This window comes from Triticum dicoccoides, chromosome 1B (assembly GCF_002162155.2).
Source record: "Triticum dicoccoides isolate Atlit2015 ecotype Zavitan chromosome 1B, WEW_v2.0, whole genome shotgun sequence".
NCBI classification, from domain to species: domain Eukaryota; kingdom Viridiplantae; phylum Streptophyta; class Magnoliopsida; order Poales; family Poaceae; genus Triticum; species Triticum dicoccoides.
Window position 1 is genome coordinate 274,290,781 of NC_041381.1, and position 27,746 is coordinate 274,318,526.

The following is a 27,746-nucleotide window of genomic DNA, read 5'->3' on the forward strand; positions in this document are numbered from 1 at the left end:
GAGTCACTCCAAAGTCACTAATAGCGGAGAACAAACGAAGAGATTATTGTAGGGTAGGAAACCACCTCAAAGTTATTCTTTCTGATCGATCTATTCAAGAGTCTGTAGTAAAATAACACGAAGCTATTCTTTCTGTTCGATCTATCCTAGAGTTCGTACTAGAATAACACCTTAAGACACAAATCAACAAAAACCCTAATGTCACCTAGATACTCCAATATCACCTCAAGTATCCGTAGGTATGATTATACAATATGCATCACATAATCTCAGATTCATCTATTCAACCAACACAAAGAACTTCAAAGAGTGCCCCAAAGTTTCTACCAGAGAGTCAAGACGAAAGCGTGTGCCAACCCCTATGCATAAGTTCACAAGGTCACAGAACCCGCAAGTTGATCACCAAAATATACATCAAGTAAATCACGTGAATATCCCATTGTCACCACAGATAAGCACATGCAACACATACATCAAGTGTTCTCAAATCCTTAAAGACTCAATCCTAAGATAACTTCAGAGGGAAAACTCAATCCATTACAAGAGAGTAGAGGGGAAGAAACATCATAAGATCAAACTATAATAGCAAAGCTCGCGATACATCAAGATCGTGTCATATCAAGAACACGAGAGAGAGATCAAACACATAGCTACTGGTACATACCCTCAGCCCTGAGGATGAACTACTCCCTCCTCGTCATGGAGAGCGTCGGGATAATGAAGATGGCCATCGATGAGGGATCCTCCCCCCGACAGGATGCCGGAACAGGGTCCCGATTGATTTTTAGTGGCTACAGAGGCTTGCAGCGGCGAAACTCCCGATCTGTTGTGCCCCTCTATGTTTTCTGGGTATATGAGTATACTAGTTGACCCGTTGCGCGAAATGGCGCAGAGACCCGCTAAAGCCATGTTGTCGATGAAAATAGTTTCATTTTGCAAGAACATATTCGATATTGGTAGTAGAAAGCACATGTGATAAATCATGCTATATTGAAAATATGTTTATCACGCTGAGACATCTAAGTTTGAAAACAAAATCAAATTTGTATAACATGTATGGACCAGTTACGAAAACATTTTTTTATTTGAAAATATGGTTATCACATTGAGAAATCTAAGTTTAAAAAAACATATTTGTATAAGAACAGCGGCGCTAAAAATATGACTCGTTGCGCCAGACGGCACAAAATCCTATTTAAAACCAACATTGAAAATATGTGTATGTGTTACTCTCTCCGTTCACTTTTAAAATATCTACAACGCCTTATAAAAGTGAACAGAGGGAGTAGTAACTTAAGGTTTGAGCAACCAGTTAGGGCATCAATGAAAACCTCTCTAGTGAAAAACTGAGATGATTTTTTTACAAATATCTACTTGAGCGTGCAAAAACTGCAATCATTAACATTTCCAAACATCATACTGAAACAGTTGTTAACATAGCTCACACTTTTGCATTTAAGATAGCATATAATAAGATAGAAATAAATGTTTGGTTCTTCCTTAGGGATTCAACTCAACTTCGGTACACATATACATACACCCAACAATTTGCAGCTTCATTGGATATTGCCATCGTTGAAGAGTGCTCTCCTTGTAGCTCTTTGTACAAACATCCTATACATTGTGTTCTGCCGGTCATAGGCGAAGAAGCATGCAATATACAAGGGCAAAAATAACCAAAGGGCAGTGTGTGGTGTATCATTCTTCTTATTTTAACACAAAAAGGGAAGATAAACAAGGACAAGTTCCGTTTTTCATTTCTAAAACAACTCAATCTGATCATTTGAAATTATTTACCTGGTAGACTTGAACCAAATATGGTACAAATGTTATTTTGCCTCTTCTTGTATGATAAGTAACTTCCATATTTCAGGCCTAAGTTAACATGGTATAAAATAAAGTAGTCATTTTTCATGTAGTTAGTTTTGGGTAAGATAATCCAAAATATAACTAATGCTACAGGAGAACCACATATCAAGTTATCATCAACCTAAGATCTTGACCATAAAATTGAACAAAAATTGATTTTTTTTAGCATTGTACCTGCCGCAAAATTGCCACAGACCACAGTGAAATATGTGTGTATTAATCTATTGTTTAGTCCTAAAACTGGATTAACTCATGCAACTGAGCATAGACTTTTTTTTACAGAAGTCAGCTTAACACAAATTTGTTGGGAGCAATTCGTCTTGATATTCCAAAGTCAGATTGGTCAAAAAACTATTATAACAGGTGGAGCTAACTCTTAAATTACTGCTGTACATGAGGTTGAGCGTGTGTACGCTTTTACATGAGATTCAACTTATGTCTACATGATGTTGGGCCTCATTTGCAACTAAAGATGTTTCTTTGGTAATTTTCTAGCATGGATTGCATTATGCTTGATGTATACAGAGTTTGCAAGGCAGATGCGGACGTCCGCATGTGCCCGCCGGGCATAGCGAGCAGTCAGAACACTTGATTACAGTTGCAGACGTTGCGGACGGATGGGGACACGCAGCAGACGCGTCCGCCGACATCCTGATTTGAATGAGCGGGAGAGCAGGTTTAGGGTAATATCATCATATCATGCCGTCATATACTGAGACTGGAAGTATAATAAAACACCTGGAACTACATGACATCAAATCCATGACAATGTACACGACACCGACAAAGTAGCTGAGGCAAAAATAGTTTTGTTGTTCTAAACCAGAATACAATTGAGGAGACCTAGAGACAGATAATTTATGGGTCAGTGAAAGAGGCTGGGGACTAACTGAGACACCAGAATACCTACGGATATCACAAAGAGATGAGAAATGGTAAACCTGTTAACATTCTTTAGTGCTCAAACAGTCCCAAAATGCAAAATGGTATTGAGAAAACTATCATGGCAGATCTTACACAATGCTAATTTATCCACTAAGATTCTGCCAGAAATAAGCATGTCTTGCAGATTCAGTAGCTGTGTTGCATGGAAAACTATGGAGCATTCATGGTTGTATATAATTTTCACAAGCTGCGATTATTTTGTCACAGCTCCAGTGACAAAGCTATAAACTATCTAATGGACCAAAATGAAGCTTTTGACATTCTGCATACCATTTTCCCCTACTATAATGTGATGAAGCTCTGAAGCTGTGCATACCAAGATTTTCATTGGACCGTTCAGGACTTTGACGAAAGATACAAAAACTGCATTCAGCTTCTCTGTTTAAGGCTTCCTCGGTAATAAACCAATACTTCAGGATAGAATAGTCTGAAAACCATAAATGAGAACAACTCAAATCAATCTTGCAACATCTCATAAAACCGTAAAAACAATAATGGTTTGTTCTTGACTAAAGTTGGATGTTGAATCCATTTTATATATAGAAAATAAACACTCCTACTCAATCTCCCTCAAATAAACCTACAGCTAGGATAGAGTTTGAACAATTGTGCAGCCAACAAAGACATGATGCCTAGAATAAACATAGAGATGAAGAAATCAATGAAGGGTGGTCTCACTGTCCATGGCTAAGCAAGCCAGTTAGAGAAACGTGATGTCAACGCTGAAACTCAAAGAGACTAAGCCACGACACGGTGCACGCGGTGGGTTTTACATCGGGCTTGCATGTCTGGCTCGAGCAAAAGAAACTGAGCCATTAAGCAAAGGACACTTGTAACTGGAAAAATGTAGCAGCTCATAACCACATGGAGTAGAAACTATTTACAAGAACGAATGAGACAAATGATGAATTAGCATATTCCTCAGTTCAACAACCAATTTTACACACAAACATAATAACAGAAGCCAAGAATGCCATAGTCACCGTGGACAAAAGTAAAACAAGACACGTATTAATGAAATGTACTTATATAAGGAACTATATGAAAAGAACATACGGATGTGTTGCGTGTTTAACTGTTTATAGAAGGCACCTACAGAATAATTACCTCAACAGCTCAGCTTTGCTTATACAAGGCACAGTCACATCACGCGTTCCCTTGAATCTCGCTAAGATCCATATGTCAATCATCTGAAAATGATGATCAAACATTTCTCTTGAAATCAGCCAAACACAGATTTATTTAGGGATGAGAAAGTTATTTGTTAAACAAAGTTAGTTCGGCCTAGTCCCAGAGTTCATAAACCACAGAAAGGAACCTACAACCATTCTTTTAGTCTCTTTGTGGGCTCTTCAAAATAGAGAAGAATACAAAGTTTCTTAAAAGCACACATGTTCAAAACCAAATGTAGATGAAATAAAGCTCAACACTCAGTATGCTATGCTAATTCACCAATGTAAAACCAATTTAAAACCAAGATAGAAACGAGCAGCTTGTACATACCCATATAAATTGGTTCTGAACCTGCAATGCACGGTCTCCTCTAATTGTTGTTGTAGCGATTCACATCAAAACTGCAAATGAGAAGGTAAAATTCAGAAAACTCTTACATTCATTAATATAACTATTCACATGTCAACTATATTGAAAGAAAAAGGCACTTTCTTTTCATCTAAAAGGACTTTACCAACACATCAATACCATGTATGCAATCTAGACATGCCAGCAGACGAAGATGCAAGGTTACATGAACCAACTGGACATGCTAAAATTGTAACCCCTCTTCCGGTGAACATACCTGAAACATGACATCTTCAAGTTCCTCCAGAACTGCTACTTGTTCGAGGAGCTCTCTATATCATCCACTGACATCGTCTTCATGGTGCTCACCTCAGCCTGCAATTTCAGCGGACAGAGAGGTCCAAAAAGAAGAAACAAGTGCAAGATCAGAAATAGGGAAAAAGAAAAGGAAACTGAGGCGCCTTGATGCCTCGACGAACATGCGACCTCGGCAGGAGCGAGAGGAGGGACCCGGCCAGCAGCAGCGGCAGCAGCCGAGGACGTTCGATGCCTCAACCAGGAGGCGGCCACTCCAGCCCGGTAGATGGGAGGCATGGACGCGCGGTCCTGACAGAGATGCGCATGTCTATGCAGACGATGAGACGGCACCGGCAAAGCATGGGGCAGCGGCTGCCACGCGGCACGGCGAGGCATGCCGCCTGGCGCGGCTGCTCTTCCCCTCCTTCCGTCAACGAAGACCATGAGATGTCCCCAGAATCTAAGCACCAGCGGCGCGCTCTTCGTCGGAGCGGCAGCATGAGAAACCGAGAGGAGGCGGCGGCGGCGGCGGTGGAGATTGGAGAGAGGGAAAGGGAAATTGGAGGCGGCCAAGGGCTAGCGGAGTTTTGCCAGTCCATCTCTCTCCAACTACAGATGGAGTCTCTAAAAAAAAAAAAAACTACAGATGGAGGGGCACGCACGATGCATCGGTCGCGATTGAGAAATATATATTTTTCTTTCTCTCACGAAGCAATCTCATTGCCATCGAGATTAATTTTCTCTCGCAAAATACTAATTCACCCAACTGAATTATCTTGTAACTTGATATCATTTAATTTGAGGTCTATACAATTCAAGTTTTACACTTGAGTATCAAGTTTGCAACATCATTATTATTCATTACATTAGTTTTCTGTTGAGTACCATATGTATTCCAGAATCTACCTATGATGTAATATATTTCCATGTTTGCCACATGTTGAGATTAATTACGTCTATTTGCAATTAAGATTTTCAATTTCTTGCAAATACATATGCAAAATTCAAGGTGTCATCCTTAGCAATTTGAGATTCACACTAATGATTTCGAGCCACCTTCTTGAAATCTATTAGTTCTGCAACTTTAAGATGTATTTATATTACACAATCTGTAATATAAATAAATTATCGGTTTTTTACCGGGAATGATATGTTCTATGTATTTACCACATTGACATTCTTCATGAACATGTCATAACGGTCAAGATTGATTTCTCCCGCACAACAAACTTGTAAAATTTTGACAATAACATCTCCCTCATTATATTAGGAAAACACAAGGTGATGAGTTGGATCTACTGCCCATGTGTAGACTATCTCTATTACTGTGAGATCTGTATGATCTTCAATGTGTTTATGTTCCCACAATTGAGGTTGAGCATTTTCAAGTTATACACTTGAGTCAAATTTTTGCATTCTTATTACAAAACCATGATGATTTTTAGTTTACTTCTTGTAAATTAATTATCTCTGTCTTGCCCCTATAAGTAATCGATGGCTAACAATTTGAGGCACTTGCCCTCAATGGCCACAACTTACTTAAGCGGGTCATGGACATCAAGATCAGTTTTGCATCCCATGGGATAGTGCGTGCAATCCAAGCCACGCCACCGGGATGCAGAGGACCTCAAGGGTAATGGTTTCAAACTCACTTCAAACCCTCAACCTGACACCATCAAGCTGTCACGAGACCCTGTGAGCATGGAGAGCATGATGGTTGAATATGCATCAACCAACATGTTTGGAGACTATACATTTAGTCCTTTAGTCTCCTTAGTGATCTATTTATCTATGTCCATTTATGATGTTCTAATAAGAACATGATTATTATTGTCATCATATATTGTATATCATAATATATTGTATCAGCACTTTGATACAAATTTATTTTTATGTATTCTATATATCCGATAGTGATTTTCTTGAGAATCTTTATGTATATATATAGATTTCTACGGGAGTCAATCCGATGAAAAATGATATGTGCCTTGTGGGCATATGCACCACAAACTCTATACTCAGGGAAGTCCAATGTTTCCACTCTCATTGAGAGAAAGGAGATATTTTAAAATCGCTAGATGCGATGAGGTATTTGTTGGCTCAACTCGAGTCATATTTACTATCCTTGTGGGTACTCGAGTAACGTCAGGATGCTTCATTGCTTCCCAAGTTTAACTCGTACCCTACTAAGCTATAGAGATATTTGTCAAAATGGTTTCCATAGCGAAACTTATGCTGACAAGAAAGAGAAATACATTCTCTTTACCATATGCAACGTATATGGCAAGCACATTTTTTACGTATCATCTGGATTGTACTACACATACTATAAAACCCGTAGCACATGTTGCGCCCAAGATAGTTTTCCAAAATGTCTTGTACATGAAAAACTTGGCATACTCACCTTGGTCATTGAGACATTGGGTTGAAACCGAAACTATCAGCAATTCCAATATTTTATGATTATTATGATGCTAAACTCTAACACCATTTGGATTTATATGTGCACTACAAGTGACACAGGGAAGCTAATTTTAAGGCTCGCGCACCTTAAAGTCTACGCTGAACCACTCGGACTCCTTGAATGCATCAAGTTGAGGTAAGTGGCTCTTCCCATCCATTGACTAGACTATTCAGGTATTCCATGGTTCTATAAGACATATCTACATGATGGTCTTAAGTGTGTGCTTTATTCACACAAAACCATTGGCTCATTATCCTGACATCATTTCAAGCAAATTGAATGGATAACAATGCAGAATTCTCCTTGAGTGCCTTCTCTATGGCCCTTGGATTGAGTTTAGCAATTTGTCCTAAGGTCTAGACTCAAAATGGTTTGGTAGAATCCTATTTAAAGAGTTAAGCTCATTGCATTATCTTTACTTCGTAATTGGAACTTACCAACTTTACGTTGGAGTCATGCAGTTTTACACGCTCATGACAGAACTGCATAATATTATTCCCCTCTATCTTTGATATGTGGATATCTACCAAGTATTTCCTATCTGCGGTAATTTGGTTGCATACTGATATCACCACCCGGCATACATCATTGGCCCCTCAACATATAGTTGGGATCTATGTGAGGTATAACTGTATTACCGTCAATACCTCAAGCCCCTCACATGGGGAGTTATTCAAGGCCAGTATGCTGATTCAATGAGGAACATTTCCAGGCATTAGGGGGAGATTTCAAGTACCATAAAGAATGCCAGGAAATTAGTGGAATGTTCAACACATTTCTGCCTCAAATCCACGTACTCAAAGATCTGAACCATGCATTCAGAACATTTGCAACACATTGCAAATAACCCGCCAGATTAATTTGCTGACTATAAAGGTGTCACACAATCCTACAATCCTGCAAAATATGCCTGAAAGAGTGAAGGTACCAATAAGAATCACTCCACTCCCCATTCGAAGCAATAGGGGGAGATGTATGGCAATAGTACATCAAGATTTAGCTTCTTGCAAGCAAGGATATCAAGGCCTGTGAATCAGTAAATGCAAGTCAACTTCACGTTGACAGACACCTAATGGGTAGTATACACCTAGTGGACGGGAAACCTCCACCAACCCAGGTCATAGTGCACACAATGACCGGGACATCGGAATACCCGACTCAATCGCATTGGGAAATCGTGAGCAGTTACCATGGGTAATGATATTTCCATCAACTATATATTGATATATAGATTCTGGAGAAACATAGAACCGGAAGTCTACAATTGTCGACATACATTTCTCAACTAGATTGAAAAACCTTTCAAGTGATTCAGATCCAAAGACCATGGCCATGGCAAAGTGTGAACAACACTCAGACTGAACTCAAGCAAATGGTATAATCTAGGTAGAAATAATCTTGCTCAATAATGGGAAGGTATTCATAAGCAATACCTACACCAGTTTTCTTCTGAAAACAGAATTGAGAACAACAAGGTGGTGAAACATAGAGCAAGTATTGTAGCACAAGGGTTCACGCAGATACCCAACTATTCTCCAAGAGGTGGAATCTCTTTCTGATAACTTATATCATTGGCAGCATAAAATCATCTATCTTTGCAGTTGATAGATGTAGTGATTATATATACATGTGGATCACTAGATTCAGACATATATGATTGATTCCCGATGGAATCTCAATTCTGAATTGAATTACAAAATGCAATATACATTGTGTAGAATCAGTAAGTCCCATACGACTTATTGTTGTCGGTACATATGGTACAACCGATGTAGTGGGTTCCTTATGCACAAGGATTACTCCTACAATGATGATTATCCATATTTGTGTGTCTGCAATGACGACACATGTAATCATCTAAATGATGGAGTTTAAAATGAAGGATTTGGGTAAACCAAAATACCGCTCGTTACTACAACTTGATCACCTTCATTCATACACTATGGTTTACTATGTTGTCTATATCCAAAATATATTGGAGAAATTCATTGTGGGCAAATCTTATCCATCCATAACTCTCATGGTAGTTCATTCTCTAGACGTAGAGAAAGATCGATTTAGACCAAGAGATGATGGAAATGAGATATTGGGACTCAACGTTCCATAAGCCATTGGATCCACCAAACACAATTGGTTGGTACTCAAGAATATCTTTCAATATCTCCAAGGCATCAAACATTTTGTCCTGGTTTTTCAGTTTCATAGAAATGTGAACACCGATATCATTGGATACATCGATCAGATCCCCACTATGTCAGATCGTAGACAAGCTTAGTGTTCCTACTAGGTGTGGTAGCCCTCTCATGAAGAGTCTTCGAAACAGACATGATGGCTACATCCACCAACCATTATCTCAAAGATAATGTTGCTTGTGTTGCCCGGATGCAAACAAGTTACATAATAAGCAATATCACTATATTGCATATCTTGTAAGTCAAATCATGTGACTGATTTGTTCACCAAGTCTCTACCAACTTCTACATTCTGGAAATATGTTCATGGAATTGGTATATGACGGCTTCGGAATTTGCAAGAATCAGGGGGAGTATCTTCCTGAATTGTTCCTGTTAAAAGCATCATATTATACTCTTTTTCCCTTCATGAGTTTACTTTATAGGTTCTCATGAAGGTTTTTAATGAGGTAATATCAACACAAGACCATATGTCATATTTTCTGTTTTCCCCACCGGGGTTTTTAAGAAAGTATATACGACATATTTATTGTCCTTTAATTCTACTAGATGACCCGTTGCGCCCATGGCGCAAAGGCCGAGCAGCAGCCAAGTATTGAAAGAGTGTGCATTGAAATATGTAAATACAGAATGAAACATATGAAAATAAACACATAAGAGCCTTTTCACTTGGCATACATCTGGACTTATTCGAGCTAATATTCTTGATAGGGGAAACAACAATATTTTTCTTTACACTAAGAGTTTCAAAAAGCAAAGCTTGCATACCTGCAATGAGCAGAGAACATGCAATAGACAAAGGAACATTTTTTTAAAAGTAATGTTGCTTCCAAAGCACAGCTCATGATATTGCATGCAGCAAGCAAACGATAGTGCTAGACAATTATGCATAGGCCTTTGGACGCGCATTTGAAGGCAAAAGCTTATATTTCTTTCAGCATAGCCGTTTCAAAGGCATGCCAGCAAATGACCGCAGTTAAATGCACAGGATGGTCTTAGGTGATTACATAAGATTTAAAATGATGATAAACATAGAAGTCTTAGTAGGCATCTATATTAATGCTAAGTTATATAACAAGGGGCTCTTGCAACTTGCTTATATTGAGTAGACAGTTAGGCACAGTCCCTTGAAAGTGCATTTGAAGGCGAAAGCATATGCTTGACCTTTCTCCATGTGCGCCTGACGAAAGAAGTCGCTCCAGCCTCTAGTGATGGTGGCCCATTTGTCAACACCCTTGATAAAGCGGGCTGTGATAGCGGTAGTTCCATCTACAGTAGTGATTGGCAGTTCACCATGGTCAGCATCTGTGTATGGGGAAAGGGAGCTCTTAGAAAAGGGAACCCCAAAGTACTGAAAATGACAGTAAAGGTTAGTTAGTATATCATTTTATACGATGTCATTGTATGATACAGAACAAAGTAATTGCAAAGGATTACCATCCTTTTGTCGTCTGTAGCAAATGTTTCTATCATATGGCACACATAGTAGTGATTAGGTGTGGTGGTGCTGTGGATGGTCTTTCGCAGTCTACGAACATTAATATTGTTGTCTAGATTGCTGGTTTGAAGTTTTTGTTGTGCCTCGATCAAAACAAAAGGACAGAGAGAAATTCTAGTTTTGATACATTATCTTTTCCTTCCCTTTTGGATGTTTGCGATTCCAACCTGTCCAATGAAGAAACAAATGCTCAATTTCGTGAACCTCAAATTCTCAAATTCGGTTTTGGATGATCACAATGTGTTTTTATCTTCAGCTACTTATGGTTATGCGCACCTTGGCCTCTTACCCGCTGTAAAACTCTTGTTTCTTTGATGAAATGGAACAGGGTGGTGTGGTCCATGCAGCTCCTATATTTTGAGAAATAAAATCTTATGCTTATATTGTAAATGGAAAACTTTTATAATCCACCAAATGATTTATGATACTAAAATAACTGTATATAGAAGAAATTATCTCAGTGGAAACAACGATTATACTAAGAAGACCACCTGTACAGACACATCGGTTGGTGAATAGTGCACCGATTTATAAACAATTATTTGGAGACAGAAAGTGAATTAAATCATTACACGGAATACCTAAACGTATTGAAAATATTGTACTGGTACTTGCTATATGGTTAACAAAATAGTCCACGGGATTAACTTGGAAACAAATATATAGTTCTTCACCAGCCGCCTTGTTTGTGCGCCACGTGCCTCTGTGGGGTCCTCACACCGCCCTTCCTTTCTCTTATCTCCAGCCAAGAAACAGACAGCCACATATTCCCCCAAGCCCCTCCTCCCTTCCTCTATTTCTCCCTCCCTCAAGCCCCTCTTACCTCCCTGATCTGCTAGCAATGCATCCAAATCGATGACCTCTATGCGCGTCCTAAGAGAAAGTGAGGCAGAGGTAGCGGCCCATGGCTGGATTAAGCTGCTGCGAAGCTCAGTGCCTCTGCTGCGAGCTTGCAGAGATGAGAGTATGGGCATCAGCTGACGACGGGGATACTGTGGGCGTCGGCGGCCGGGGCTACAATGGAGCCCGGCACCACGGCACCCGGAGCTGCAATGGAGCTCTGCCTGGGCTGCGATGGAGCCCGGCACCACGGCGGCCGGAGCTGCAATGGAGCTCCGTCAGGGCTGCAATGAAGAGCGGGCGCTACTGCCGGCGGCGTGGCAAGTTGAGGACGGCGGCGCTCGCCACCGGTGCTGCAATGAAGCGAGCATTGATGCCGACGGCATTGCAATGGAGCAGGTGCTGCTGTGGGCGGCGCGGCAAGTCGAGGAAGGCGACACTCGCCACCAGTGATGCAATGAAGCGAGCGTTGCTGCCAACGACGCGGCAAGCCGAGGACGGGGCGCCGCAATGAAGCGTCAATGGAGCCACTGACGACGGCGCTGCTGCATGGCAAGGGATGCAATACTATGGCAGTGCTGCCGCCTCGATGATGTTGTGCTTGTCTGGGTCGCAACATCGCCGCTGCTGCGATATCGTCGGCGCTGGCTCCGTTGCCACGCTGAGGACCTGCTGTAGTCACCTTGGTCACGCGGAGTTGTAGTCGTGTTTGCTGCTTTGCGTTGCTTGTGTTGGTAGTGGTGGATGATGTCATAGCAGCCGCCATTGTAAATTGGTGCTACCACATCAGCGAGTGGCGTTCCCTGATCCTTGCATGCAGAACCAGTTTAGATGGTAATACTACTTAAATTAACTCATGATCAACTGTTAAAATCCACCGTTATAAATTAAGGTGAAAGGCCCCTTGAATTGTATGCTTTGTTCACATAATGAATTCTTTGTGCAGGGAGTTCTAACGACGCATTATACAAGGAGCTATGACATGCTTGAGCTAGGCTGTTGATCACGGTGCCTTGCCAAGGTGAAAGAATTTACTACTTTCCAGATGGTTATATGGAACAGGTATGTCTCACCGCATTGATGTTTGCTCTTCTTGATGCCCCATAACTAATGAATGAATTTTGCTACTCAACACAAACAATAGCAATTTGTGCTAGGGGGCACTGCTTGATCTTGTGTTAAATAATAATCATCCAGGTATTTAAAGATCGTCCACATACACATTTAGAATCTGTTAGGGTCCTTGTGTGTGTGAGGCGTGTGCTTCTCTAGTATGGTCATGTATTAGTTGAAAAATGAGTATCCATGAGAGGGAACCACTTTACATTCAGTGCTTCCAGCCTTGTAGGCCTCACCATAAGTCCCTTTGCCAAGCTTCACTGTGATGCCTAACTAACTATTTCACAAACATTTTTTTAGCTAATAAAAGCAACAATGAAGGTAAATAAACTCATTTTCACATGTCATGACAAACTGATTTCTTCCGGCCGCCCTAAAAACATAGTACTAATACACCGAGAGACTGTACAATTGATCAAGCTACTTTACAAATTAATTTAGGAATAGACTAAACATATCAGGATATACACCAGTTGACTACGAAGAAAAGAATTCATCATCTATTAATACTCTACTAAATGAATACATCCATTCACATCTTCAAAATTGTATTATACATGTCAGAGAATGACCAACAGTACTTGTTCTCTCTGAAAGCTGTCAAAAAAATACAATTAGTAGAAAAGTTAGAAGGATTTTGAGCTCTAAACTCCAGTTATCAATAGACTTTCTACCGATCTCCAACCGGTTAATTTATGACTCATTAGATTTACCTATAAGTGAGCAATGGTCTGTAAGATGTGACTTGCTTGCATGCATTTCATAAATAAATATGTAAATAAAAGTTGGGACTTGCGTACATACCTGGATATTTGCATTCACAAAGAGACAATATATCTTCAATTCACATATAGGACAAGAATGTATAGTCACAAACTCACAATTCCATGGCAGCAAAAATCTTCAACAATCTGTTAACTCCATAAAACAATGATATTAGAGATCTCTTGTTTTGTTGATATATTGACATATAGAGGAAGAAGATTTAGTCGACAGGAGAGGAGAAGCAACCATCAATTGTGCTAATGTCACCTCTCCGTAGTACCATATGTCCAAAGGCACTCGAGTAAAAATTCAAACACAAAAGTGACAAATGGCACTGGGAGTTTGGAGCCCATCCATCTGATTTAGATGATCTGGGAAAGAACAACAATTTGGCCCTCTTGTTGAGCTCTTGTTGGCCCATGGTAGCCACTCCATGGCAGATCCAGCCACCAAGCGGTATCAACCATGGCCTGAATTAGAAGAAAATTCGTTCACTACGCCTACCAAAGGAAGGCCATCTTCACTCCTGAGTTGCAAAAATCAAGGAAGTGTCAATAACTCACAGCAAACACAATATTCAAGTTCTTGAGTATACTGGATCAGTGAGAAAACAAAGAGTCATTGGTCAACATGTGATCCTGCTAAATACGAACTGAAACACTTAGGTCGTAGTGATCACCATATATATCTACATCCCTGCAAAATCTGTACAAAATGTAGTTAGCGGTCGGTGGTACTATGTACTGTGTGAACTAATAAATAATCACTATTCTAGAAAAATTAATATAACCAACTTGAAAAAACAACTATATCATTCTGGCCGACTTTGTTCAAACACAACCAGACTCTAGACCACAAATAAGAATCATTTCATATTACAAATAGAAAATATAAGGACTGTTGGAGGTACAAATAAGAATCATTTCGTATTTACAAATATAACATACCTTTGCATCAGTAAATGTCGATTAGCATTACATTCAGACATCCAATAGATCCAAAATGCACACATAACTATAATGGTAGACCACAGGGTATCCATTGCCAACTTATTTAGTGTTCTGTGGCCTGTGAAAGTGAAGAGTAGTGTAATGTCACAGAAAAACTGCTGCAACCACGAAAAGAAAAACTGAAATTTTTATTTATGCACAGTATAGTGCGTGGCCATCAATATTTTTGCACTAAATGTCAGAAAAATCATATAAACACATATATCTAGAAGTTATTATAATACTCTAGTAACATAATATAATGACTAATATATTAACAACACCATTGCTTGAAAGGTCCAATTAGAAGCTCATAGTTATTTTAGAGGAGCATAATTGTCCGAATGCTGAAGTTAACTGAAAATACTTGGATTTCCAAAATCCCCTGTCAATTGTGGCTTGCGGGTTGGCAACTGGGGAAAATATGGTCACACATATCCTCTGGGTTCATGCCACCCATTCTAGTTGTTGAATAATACAAAATGATGCACCAAGCATGACCTATTTGATATTCCCTTGATCTCTTATGCCGATTCTTTTCAAAAAAAGAGATAAGACCCAGAACCAAAGTAGATATCACACCGAGTCACTATCCGAACTATTTAGCTATGCTCCTGGCAATCTTATGACAAAATCTGCCAAAATTATTTCCTAGCCGATAATCACTGAATTTGAATGCTGGCAATATCATACAGCTCTACCATCCGTTTCACATGACTTTTCTTGTGGGATTTATCTTAGTAGAATGACTTACCATCCAGTCATGAATTTCTTTGAGGCCCAGCTGCGGACCACCTTATGGAAAGCCTGTATTGCCGAAAAGAGAAAGAGAAAAGGTTCAATGTTAAGTTGGTATAACCTCAGAAATACAAGCAAAGCTACTAAACATGAATGGCATACATTGTGTGCAAGGCAAGTATCAAAAAGGAAAAGCATGAATGAACAAGAATAAAACCAGCAATCTACTTTCATCTTTGTTAGATAATGATTGGTATGAATTTTCTGTCAGCGCGGCAAGTGCCCTAGGAAAATTAACAATCACTCAAGGTTCTAACACCAGAAAGCATTTATGCAGTATATGTCTGCCTTCTGTTTGGGGATTATAACATTATAACATTATAATATGTTCCTCCAAGTGAGTTAAATAAAGCAATTTCTTCTCAAATTCATCGCTAAGGAGATATAAATATTACCCTCAAACTGCACCCAAAAAGTGATCAAGCTAATCACCAATTTGACAACTCAATCCAATAGTTAGCCTTAGCACAACAAACACTCACCAAAGGTCAACATCCCTAGTCCCACGAACTTGCAGCGTTAACATAAACAGTCATTTCGAACCTACTTTTCACACAATCAACAAATCCGACAATAAGCCGTGAGCTGCCACAGGAATACCAACACAGACCGTGGACTAATTTCAACAGCCAGGCTACAGACCCGACGCTGCAGGTGGATGACAGGGTAAACCCTAGGGGAACGAATGAGGTGGGAAGTGCATTTGTAGCCCGACAGTTCGGGTTAGTCATTGTCTACTTGTTGCTAGAATCGTGCCTTTATTCAGACCCGTCAAAAAATGAGGAATAGTAGCACAAAATTAAACGTAAACCAGCCAAGCCCCACGTGAAAGAAAATTCTGAATTTGTAAATTTATACGTGAAAGAATTAACTGGCCATTAAGTCTCCACATTCACCAAGGAACAAATTTTAAATACTATGAAAAGAAATGAAACTGTTCTAAAGAGTGCAATCAAACCATTCCCATTTCTTTGAAGTTCGAAACCACTACACCCAGGACTATAATAAGATTGATTAGCTTTTGTTCGACCCTTCTGCTCCAACTCTAGAACATCCAGCCAGTACATTTTACTAAAGGCAGCACATATATTGTTCAGGTTGCAGTATGTGTGTGTGTGTGTGTGTGTGTGTGTGTATACATATATAATTAGTACAAATTATGAAATTACACCATCGTCATACAACATGTAGTTTCAAATATCATTTTCAGGTTGAACACAAAGCAGCAAATGGTCCACACAGGAGGTTCATTTGGCAAGCAACCTACAAACATTTATTACATCCCTACTTATATCACTATAATTCATCAATAGTATTTGGAACATACTCATGAGCCAAGAGGCCACAAAAAGGCAAAAACACCAAAACTGAAAAATTCGTCAATGAGTGAGCTGACACAAAAGACAAGCCAACTGATGCTCCATCACAATGTATGTATACAATCAGACAATACATTCTAGAAAGCATGTGCCAACAAAGTAGCGATCATGGGGGGGGGGGGAGAAGGTTGACGCTCCCCAGTAGGAAAAATCTGACTTGCTGCAGATGCAAAAATCAAACCGTCAACGCACCTTTTTCCAGAGTGAACCAACTCAGAAATACCTCATTTAGGAATAAACACCAATAGCCTCATATCCCCCCAATCTGTTTTCTCCTGCAATTTTTAGTGGTTCAGAACTTCAGATGCATGAAGACATATATGCAGCGGCAAGAACAATGAAATAAGAGGAAACGACCTCACATTAGTTGATCCAAAGAACACATAGAAAGTATATATTTTTTACATGCCTTGTAAATCGGCAAGTCATCAATGATTGATCTTCTTATAGAGAGCTATGCGTCCACCTGGAGAGTTGATTCAGTTGGAAAAGAAAATGAATCAAACAACTCAAAAAATGGAATGTAAAAAGTGCAGTAAAGAGATGGTACTGATGACTGTATACATTGGCGAAGTTGCAGAGGTACGGCTACTGGGCTGCTCTCATCAAGCCATCCAAACCCTACCCATGAAATATATAAATGAATTAGAGAAAGGAGCAAGAATAAACAGTCAGTGTCAGCGACGGCTGAAGGCCGAGCTCATGGTGGGGAGGTGCAGCAGTAGTAAAACTGAAACATTCATCAAGCAAATGTTGACTGCCATGACACAACCAGCAAGGTAAGAAATCGGTTCATGGAGGAGCTCAACCCTGTCGATCTGGCTGTGTGGACGCCGGGTGTAGACAGAGAGCATCCCTGCTCTTCTTGAGGGGTTGAGACGGCCTTGGTTGGGAGATGAAGGAGGCTGGTGCAGAGTCGGCAGCACCAGCAGCGACCTCGGCATATGCAGTTGACGAGGAGGGCTGCTGATCCTTCTGGAGCTGACGACACCTCCTTCCTCTCACCCTTAGCCTCCCGCAGCGGAGGAGGCTCCGATGACTGCAGCGACCTCGTCCGGGTTCAGCGCCGATCCAAATTTTCTGTCAGCGTGGCAAGCACCCTAGGGAAATTAACAATCACTCAAGGTTCTAACACAAGAAAGCATTTATGCACTGTATGTCTACCTTCTGTTTGAGGATTATAATAGTAACATCATAATATGTTCCTCCAAGGGAGTTAAATAAAGCAATTTCTTCTCAAATTCATTGCTAAGGAGATATAAATATTACCCTAAAATTGCACCAAAAAAGTGATCAAGCTCATCACTAATTTGACCACTCAATCCAATAGTTAGCCTCAGCACAACAAACACTCACCAAGGGTCAACGTCCCTAGTCGTACGAACTTGCAGCGTTAACATAAATAGTCATTTCAAACATACTTTTCGAACCATAAGTTGTGAGCTGCCACAGGAATACCAACACAGACGTGGACTACTTTCAACAGCCAGGCAACAGACCCGACATTGTAGGCGGATGACAGGGTAAACCCTAGGGGAACGAACGAGGCGTGAAGGGAGGGGGATGAGAGGGTCGAACCTCGCGGCTGGAGGAGGAGAGCGCGGCGGAGGCAGAGGGGGAGGCGACGGTCCTGTCCAAGCCGTCGTCATCGTCCCCGGCGCGGGGGACCGAGCCCCCGCCACCACCGCCGGAGACGGGGGATGAGGAGCTCCCTATCGCGGTCGCGGGGCCTTGTCATCGCCCATCATCGAGGGCTCAGGCTCCACGCGCCGTGACGGCGACGATGTCGCCCTTCCCTGTCTCGTACCCTCCCAGATCGGAGCCCGAAGCAGCCGCTCCCGCCTCCATGATATCGCGCCTGAGCGGCGCCTCTTCGCAGCTCGACGCCGCCACCACCGCTCCTTTCGCCTCTTCGCAGGTCGACGCCGCCACCGCCGCTCTTCTCGTGCCGCCGCTGACGCCGCATCCGCCGCTCCCCGCCTTGATCCAACCGACCCCGCATCGGCCAGTCCCCCATCTCGAGCCAACAGCCGCCATGGAGCCATGGATCCTACGCGGGAGGAGGAGAAATGCGAAGGGGAGGAGGCGGCACGGTGGTGGTGGCGAGCATGGAGAAGGGGACGCGGGGCTCGAGGAGAGGAGGGACGAGGGATTGGGCTAGGGTTTTCACCGCACGACGTGGGGCTCGAGGAGAGGAGGGACGAGGGAGTGGGCTTTTCACCGCGCACAGCACACGATCCACCTTTTTTCACCCAAACTCAATCAGCAACAAACACTGCAACGTGGACCCACCCAGATGGCTGCCCCAGGCGTCATCCACCCAACTGGAAAGGCACGACGTGAAGTAAAACAGACGGTGGGATGTTTGACAGCCAGTTGAAAAGGACCAAAAACTTTACACGGAGGTAAAACGGACGAGTCAGATCATTGCGCGCGAGGGATGGCGCTGGATGGGCGGGTACTCTAGCAGCTTTTATATGTTAGATGGGTTTTTCTCATATTGAGTTAAACAGACAATAATCATTATATGTTGCGGCATTTTCTCCTTATTTTTCCTACTGGGTTTGAAGGAGTTTTTGGCAACATATCAAACACCTCTATCCTCATTTTTCCCACAGGGTTTTGGAGGAAACTTTATCAAGATGATGTCTGCTCACAAGATCAAGCATTGATTAGGGGGAGTGTTAGAATTAATTAACCATGTGTTAATTATGGGATTAATCCCTGCTTGTACTAACCGCAGGCAGTTGTAAAACTGCCGCGTCGGTTCCTACCAAACAGGCACCTCCTCTGAACAGACACCTTTCCAATGGTGTCCTTTCCCTTGTATAAATAGCAGATGCCATCTAGTAAAGAAGATAGTTGATTCATTTTTCCTCTCAACACAGATGAGATGCAACACCGCGCACAGGAAAAGCTTGCAGGGCGTTTACGCGCACAAGACATAGGAGTAGCAGCCGACGAGCGGGACTGGGAGCAGCATCGGCCCACCCGTCATCGCGCTAGTACAATGGGTGTGCACAATCCGAGTGCACATGTGTCGACCCATCCCTCTGCAGCAGACACAGGACGCACGATGCGGGATTTTTTAATGCGTGAGGAGCGTTGTGCCAGAAGCGGTTGACGGAGAAAACCAGAAAACATGATATGTGCAGCCACCGCAGCTGATGAGTGGGACCAGGAGAAGCATAGGCCCACCTGTCATTAAGACAGCATAAGTGTGGGCACAAAAGCCAGGTGCACATGCAACGGCTGACCCTTCCGCAGCTCCCCCGCGACGCACGACACGGGCAAAGCGCGCACGCGGTGCGGCAGGAGAGGCTGCCCCACGCACCGAAAAACTAGCACCCAGCCAATCGGATCAACCCCGAGCCCACAGGTCATACCCTATCCATGAGTCACCACGCGGTCAAAACGAGACAAACCAATTTCCAATGAGCATCCAACGGCCAGCAGCGAAAGAAGAACCTCGTTGACCATGATCGAATGGCCATCGAAGGACGCGATCGGGGGAGCATTCTCAGAGTGAGTTAGCTAGCCTCTGTATTGTTTTAAATATGGGCGAAAGAAGTTGGTCACGGGAGCCACGAGGGGCCCACAAGGGTGGGGGCGCGCTCAGGGGGGTAGGGCATGCCCTGGACCCTCGTGGCCACCTTGTTGCTTCCCTGACATCTACTCCAAGTCTCCTGGATTGCGTTTGTTCCAGAAATGATTCTCCCAAAGGTTTCATTCTGTTTGGACTCTGTTTGATATTCCTTCTCCGCGAAACACTGAAATAGGAAAAAAACAGCAATTTGGGTTGGGCCTCCGGTTAATAGGTTAGTCCCAAAAATAATATAAAAGTGCATAGTAAATCCCATTAAACATCCAAAACAGATAATATAATAGCATGGAACAATCAAAAATTATAGATACGTTGGAGACGTATCAAGCATCCCCAAGCTTAATTCCTGCTCGTCCTCGAGTAGGTAAATGATAAAAATAGAATTTTTGATGTGGAATGCTACCTAACATAATTCTCAATGTAATTTCTTTATTGTGGCATGAATGTTCAGATCCAAAAGATTCAAGATAAAAGTTTAATATTGATATGAAAATAATAATACTTCAAGCATACTAACAAAGCAATCATGTCTTCTCAAAATAACATGGCTAAAGAAAGCTATCCCTACAAAATCATATAGTCTGGCTATGCTCTATCTTCATCACACAAAATATTTAAATCATGCACAACCCCGATGACAAGCCAAGCAATTGTTTCATACTTTTGATGTTCTCAAACTTTTTCAATTCTCACGCAATACATGAGCGTGAGCCATGGACATAGCACTATATGTGGAATAGAATGGTGGTTTTGGAGAAGACAAAAAAGGATAAGATAGTCTCACATCAACTAGGCGTATCAATGGGCTATGGAGATGCCCATTAATAGATATCAATGTGAGTGAGTAGGGATTGCCATGCAACGGATGCACTAGAGCTATAAGTGTATGAAAGCTCATCAAAAAGAAACTAAGTGGGTGTGCATCCAACTTGCTTGCTCACAAAGACCTAGGGCATTTTGAGGAAGCCCATCATTGTAATATACAAGCCAAGTTCTATAATGTAAAATTCCCACTAGTATAAGAAAGTGACAACATAGGAGACTCTCTATCATGAATATCATGGTGCTACTTTGAAGCACAAGTGTGGTAAAAGGATAGTAGCATTGTTCCTTCTCTCTTTTTTTCTCATTTTTTTTCTTTTGGTGGGCTTCTTTGGCCTTTTTTATTTTCATAAAGTCCGGAGTCTCATCCCGACTTGTGGGGGAATCATAGTCTCCATCATCCTTTCCTCACATGGGACAATGCTCTAATAATGGAAATAATCACACTTCTATTTATTTATAACTCAAGAATTACAACTCAATACTTAGGACAAAATATGACTCTATGTGAATGCCTCCGGCGGTGTACCGGGATAATGAATCAAGAGTGACATGTATGAAAGAATTATAAAGGTGGCTTTGCCATAAATATGATGTCAACTACATGATCATGCAAGGCAATATGACAATGATGGAGCGTGTCATAATAAATGGAATGGTGGAAAGTTGCATGGCAATATATCTCGGAATGGCTATGAAAATGCCATAGTAGGTAGGTATGGTGGCTGTTTTGAGGAAGGTATATGGCGGGTGTATGGTACCGGCGAAAGTTGCGCGGCACAAGAGAGGCTAGCAATGGTGGAAGGGTGAGAGTGCTTATAATCCATGGACTCAATATTAGTCATAAAGAACTCATATACTTATTGCAAAAATCTATTAGTCATCAAAACGAAGTACTACGCGCATGCTCCTAGGGGGATAGATTGGTAGGAAAAGACCATCGCTCGCCCCCGACCGCCACTCATAAGGAAGACAATCAAAAAATAAATCATGCTCCGACTTCATCACATAAAGGTTCACCATACGTGCATGCTACGGGAATCACAAACTTTAACACAAGTATCTCTCAAATTCACAACTACTCCACTAGCATGACTCTAATATCACCATCTTCATATCTCAAAACAATCATAAGGAATCAAACTTCGATAGTATTCAATGCACTTTATATGAAAGTTTTTATTATACCCATCTTGAATGCCTATCATATTAAGACTAATTTTATAGCCAAAGAAAATTACCATGCTGTACTAAAGACTCTCAAAATAATATAAGTGAAGCATGAGAGATCAATAATTTCTACAAAATAAAACCACCACCATGCTCTAAAAAGATATAACTGAAGCACTAGAGCAAATTTATTTAGCTCAAAAGATATAACTGAAGCACATAGAGTATTCTAATAAATTCTGATTCATGTGTGTGTCTCCCAAAAGGTGTGTATAGCAAGGATGATTGTGGTAAACTAAAAATCAAATACTCAAATCATACAAGACACTCCAAGCAAAACACATATTATGTGGTGAATAAAAATATAGTATCAAGTAAATTTACCGATAGATGAAGACGAAAGAGGGGATGCCTTTCGGGGCATCCCCAAGCTTAGGCTCTTGGTTGTCCTTGAATATTACCTTGGGGTGCCTTGGGCATCCCCAAGCTTAGGCCCTTGCCACTCCTTATTCCATAGTTCATCGAATCTTTACCCAAAACTTGAAAACTTCATAACACAAAACTCAACAGAAAACTCGTAAGCTTCGTTAGTATAAGAAAATAAATAACCACTTAGGTACTATTGTGAACTCATTCTAAATTCATATTGGTGTAATATCTACTGTATTCCAACTTCTCTAAGGTTCATACCCTTCGATACTACTCATAGATTCATCAAAATAAGCAAACAACACATAGAAAACAGAATCTGTCAAAAACAGAACAGTTTGTAGTAATCGGTATCAAACGTATACTTCTGGAACTCCAAAAATTCGGAAATAAATTGTTGGACCTGAGGAATTTGTCTATTAATCATCTGCAAAAATAATCAACCCAAAATCACTCTTCAGTAAAACATGGCAGTGAATCTCGTGAGCGCAAAAGTTTCTGTTTTTTACAGCAAGATTGCATAGACTTCACCCAAGTCTTCCCAAATGTTCTAATTGGCACAAACACTAATTAAAACACAAAACCTCATCTAAACAGAGGCTAGATGAATTATTTATTACTAAACAGTAGCAAAAAGCAAAGAACAAAAATAAAATTGGGTTGCCTCCCAACAAGCGCTTACGTTTAACGCCCCTAGCTAGGCATGATGATTTCAATGATGCTCACATAGAAGATAAGAATTTAAACATAAAGAGACCATCATGAAGAATGTGACTAGCACATTTAAGCCTAACCCACTTCCTATGCATAGGGATTTTGTGAGCAAACAACTTATGCTTGCATAGGAAGGCAGAACAAGTGCAACTTCAAAAATTTCAACACATAGAGAGTAAACTTGATATTATTGCAATATGTAAAAGCACCTGTTCCTCTCTCATAATAATTTTCAGTAGCATCATGAATGAATTCAACAATATAACCATCACATAAAGCATTATTTTCATGATGTACAAGCATATAAATTTTACTACTCTCCACATAAGCAAACTTCTTCTCATGAATAGTAGTGGGAGCAAACTCAACAAAATAACTATCATGTGAAGCATAATCCAATTGAAAATTAATATCATGATGACAAGTTTCATGGTTAAGTCTATTCTTTATGGCATACGTATCATCACAATAATCATCATAAATAGGAGGCATGCTTTCATCATAATAAATTTGCTCATCAAAACTTGGGGGACAAAAAATATCATATTCATCAAACATAGCATCCCCAAGCTTGTGGTTTTGCATATCATTAGCATCATGGGTATTCAAAGAATTCATACTAACAACATTGCAATCATGCTCATCATTCACATATTTTATGCCAAGCATTCTATGTACTTCTTCTTGTAGTACTTGAGCACAATTTTCAGAATCCTTATTTTCACCGAGGACATTAAAAAGATGAAGCATATGAGGCATCCTAAATTCCATTTTTTTGTAACTTTCTTTTATAGACTAAACTAGTGATAAAACAAGAAACTAAAAGATTCGGTTGCAAGATCTGAAGACATACCTTCAAGCACTCACCTCCCCGGCAATGACGCCAGAAAATAGCTTGATGTCTACACGCAACCTTATTCTTGTAGACGTTGTTGGGCCTCCAAGTGCAGAGGTTTGTAGGACAGTAGCAAATTTCCCTCAAGTGGTTGACCTAAGGTTTATCAATCAGTGGGAGGCGTAGGATGAAGATGGTCTCTCTCAAACAACCCTGCAACCAAATAACAAAGAGTCTCGTGTGTCTCTAACACACCCAATACAATGGTAAATTGTATAGGTGCACTAGTTCGGCGAAGAGATGGTGATACAAGTGCAATATGGATGGTAGATATAGGTTTTTGTAATCTGAAATTATAAAAACAACAAGGTAACAAATGATAAAAGTGAGCGTAAATGGTGTTGCAATGCTTCGAAACAAGGGCTAAGGTTCATACTTTCACTAGTGCAAGTTCTCTCAAGAATAATAACATAACTGGATCATATAACTATCCCTCAACATGCAACAAAGAGTCACTCCAATGTCACTAATAGTGGAGAACAAACGAAGAGATTATTGTAGGGTATGAAACCACCTCAAAGTTATTCTTTCTGATCGTATTCAAGAGTCTGTAGTAAAATAACACGAAGCTATTCTTTCCGTTCGATCTATCCTAGAGTCCGTACTAGAATAACACCTTAAGACACAAATCAACCAAAACCCTAATGTCACCTAGATACTTTAATGCCACCTCAAGTATCCGTGGGTATGATTATATGATATGTAGCAGACAATCTCATATTCATCTATTCAACCAACACAAAGAACTTCAAAGAGTGCCCCAAAGTTTCTACCGGAGAGTCAAGTCGAAAACGTGTGCCAACCCTTATGCATAAGTTCACATGGTCACAGAACCCGCAAGTTGATCACCAAAACATACATCAAGTGTATCACGTGAATATTCCATTGTCACCACAGATAAGAACATGCAAGACATACATCAAGTGTTCTCAAATCCTTAAAGACTCAATCCGATAAGATAACTTCAGAGGGAAAACTCAATCCATTACAAGAGAGTAGATGGGGAGAAACATCATAAGATCCAACTATAACAGCAAAGCTCGCGATACATCAAGATCATGCCATATCAAGAACACGAGAGAGAGAGAGAGAGAGAGAGAGAGATCAAACACATAACTACTGGTATATACCCTCAGCCCCGAGGGTGAACTACTCCCTCCTCGTCATGGAGAGCGCCGGGATGATGAAGATGGCCACCGGTGAGGGATCCCCCTCCGATAGGGTGCCAGAATAGGGTCCCGATTGGTTTTTGGTGGCTACAGAGGCTTGCGGCGACGGAACTCCCGAGCTATTGTGCTCCTTGATGTTTTCAGGGTATATGAGTATATATAGGCGAAAGAAGTCAGTCAGGGGAGCCACGAGGGGCCCATGAGGGTGGGGCGCACCCAGGGGGTAGGGCGCGCCCGAAGGTTTCATTTTGTTTGGACTTCGTTTGATATTCCTTTTCTGCGAAACACTGAAATAGGCAAAAACAACAATTTGGGCTGGGCCTCCGGTTAATAGGTTAGTCCCAAAAATAATATAAAAGTGCATAGTAAAGCCCATTAAACATCCAAAACAGATAATATAATAGCATGAAACAATAAAAAATTATAGATACGTTGAAGACATATCAAGAACCACCTGGAAGTGGCCAAATACATGTAGGAATATAGGGTGTGATGTTTAGAACTTTAAATACACAATGCACAACTTTGGTGGCACCTGCCTCGCAAACCCGAAAGCACCCTTGGATATATCTATAATGGCATAATGTCGTAGTTAGGTAGGGTGCTTGACCCACCTCCCACTTCATGTCCGTGGGGCGGATGCACATAATGATATATACTTTGGTCATACATGCATGTCGCCATGACCTACCATAAGACAAACCCATATATCCATCGCTTGGTCAAACAATAGTTCTTGTTGTCGATAAACCGCTTGGGCCAATAGATTGAACCATCATAAAAAATCGCACGAGAGGGACCACAAAACCAGCACCTCTTGCATGCGGCCCAAAATGATGTATGTTGGAAGGGGTGATGTGTGTTTTCAATATAGAATAATGTACAATTTAGATGTGGTCCCTGCCTCTCGATATAGACAACAACCATGAAAGCCAGGTAGTTAAGGACGAGATACACAAGGTACGGTGTCGGTCGAACCTAGCAATCCGAGCATGTGGGAGGGAATCCTGACAACGCATGAGCTTGAGCTTTGGTTGAATGACATGTGACGGTGACCGGCTCTAACACGAACTAGGAGGAATCCATTAATGGCTGATACGTCTCCAATGTATCTATAATTTTTTATTGTTCCATGCTCTTATATTATCTGTTTTGGATGTTTTATACGCATTTATATGCTATTTTATATTATTTTTGGGACTACCCTATTAACCTAGAGCCCAATGCCAGTTTCTGTTTTTTGCCTGTTTTAGAGTTTCGCAGAAAAGGAATACCAAACGGAGTCCAAATGGAATAAAACTTTCGCGATTATCTTTCTTGGACCAGAAGCAAACCAGGAGACTTGGAGATCAAGTCGGGGACGCAACGAGGCGGCCACGAGGGTGAAGGGCGCGCCCAGGGGGGTAGGGCGCGCCCCTACCCCATGGGCCCCTCGGAGCTCTCCTGACCTAATTCTTTCGCCCATATATACTCTTATACCCCAAAACCATCAGGGGGAGCCACGAAAACACTTTTCCACTGTCGCAACCTTCTGTACCCGTGATATCCCATCTAGGGGCCTTTTCCGGCGTCCTGCCAGAGGGGGATTTGATCACGAAGGGCTTCTACATCCACACCATTGCCCTTCCGATTAAGCGTGAGTAGTTTACCACAGACCTATGGGTCCATAGCTAGTAGCTAGATGGCTTCTTCTCTCTCTCTCTCTCTCTCTCTCTTTGATTCTCAATACCATGTTCTCATCGATGTTCTTGGAGATCTATTTGATGTAATATTCTTTTGTGGCATGTTTGCCGAGATCCGATGAATTGTGGATTTATGATCAGCTTATCTATGAATATTATTTGAGTCTTCTCTGAATTCTTATATGCATGATTTGATATCTTTGCAAGTCTCTTCGAATTATCGGTTTAGTTTGGCCTACTAGATTGGTTTTCCTTGCAATGGGAAAAGTGCTTAGCTTTGGGTTCAATCTTGCGGTGTCCTTTCCCAGTGATAGTAGGGGCAGCAAGGCACGCATTGTATTGTTGCCATCGAGGATAAAAAGATGGGGTTTTCATCATATTGCTTGAGTTAATTCCTCTACATCGTGTCATCTTACTTAAAGCGTTACTCTGTTCTTTATGAACTTAATACTCTAGATGCAGGCAGGAGTCGGTCGATGTGTGGAGTAATAGTATTAGATGCAGAACCATTTCGGTCTACTTGACACGGACGTGATGCCTATGTTCATGATCATTGCCTTAGATATTTTCATAATTATGCGCTCT

The 27,746-nt window shown here is 41.1% G+C and overlaps 2 long non-coding RNA genes across 7 annotated transcripts; both read right to left on the minus strand.

Annotated features, from left to right (window-relative positions):
* Positions 1-1,374: 1,374 nt before the first annotated feature.
* Positions 1,375-5,250, minus strand: LOC119331104. Of its 6 annotated transcripts, none has more exons than XR_005160386.1 (6): positions 4,822-5,250; positions 4,613-4,710; positions 4,318-4,388; positions 3,922-4,004; positions 1,798-3,241; positions 1,375-1,614 (listed from the first exon to the last, which is right to left on the minus strand). It is a non-coding gene; the product is annotated as an uncharacterized LOC119331104 (long non-coding RNA). The 6 variants fall into 6 exon arrangements; XR_005160387.1 differs by having other exon boundaries at positions 1,375-1,628; XR_005160393.1 differs by having other exon boundaries at positions 1,375-1,875; positions 3,131-3,241; positions 4,822-5,238.
* Positions 5,251-13,088: 7,838 nt separating this feature from the next.
* LOC119331126 lies at positions 13,089-17,780 on the minus strand. Its single transcript, XR_005160395.1, has 8 exons — positions 17,486-17,780; positions 17,241-17,297; positions 17,034-17,142; positions 16,869-16,951; positions 15,254-15,306; positions 14,458-14,578; positions 14,074-14,215; positions 13,089-13,980 (listed from the first exon to the last, which is right to left on the minus strand). It is a non-coding gene; the product is annotated as an uncharacterized LOC119331126 (long non-coding RNA).
* Between the last annotated feature and the right edge of the window lie 9,966 nt (positions 17,781-27,746).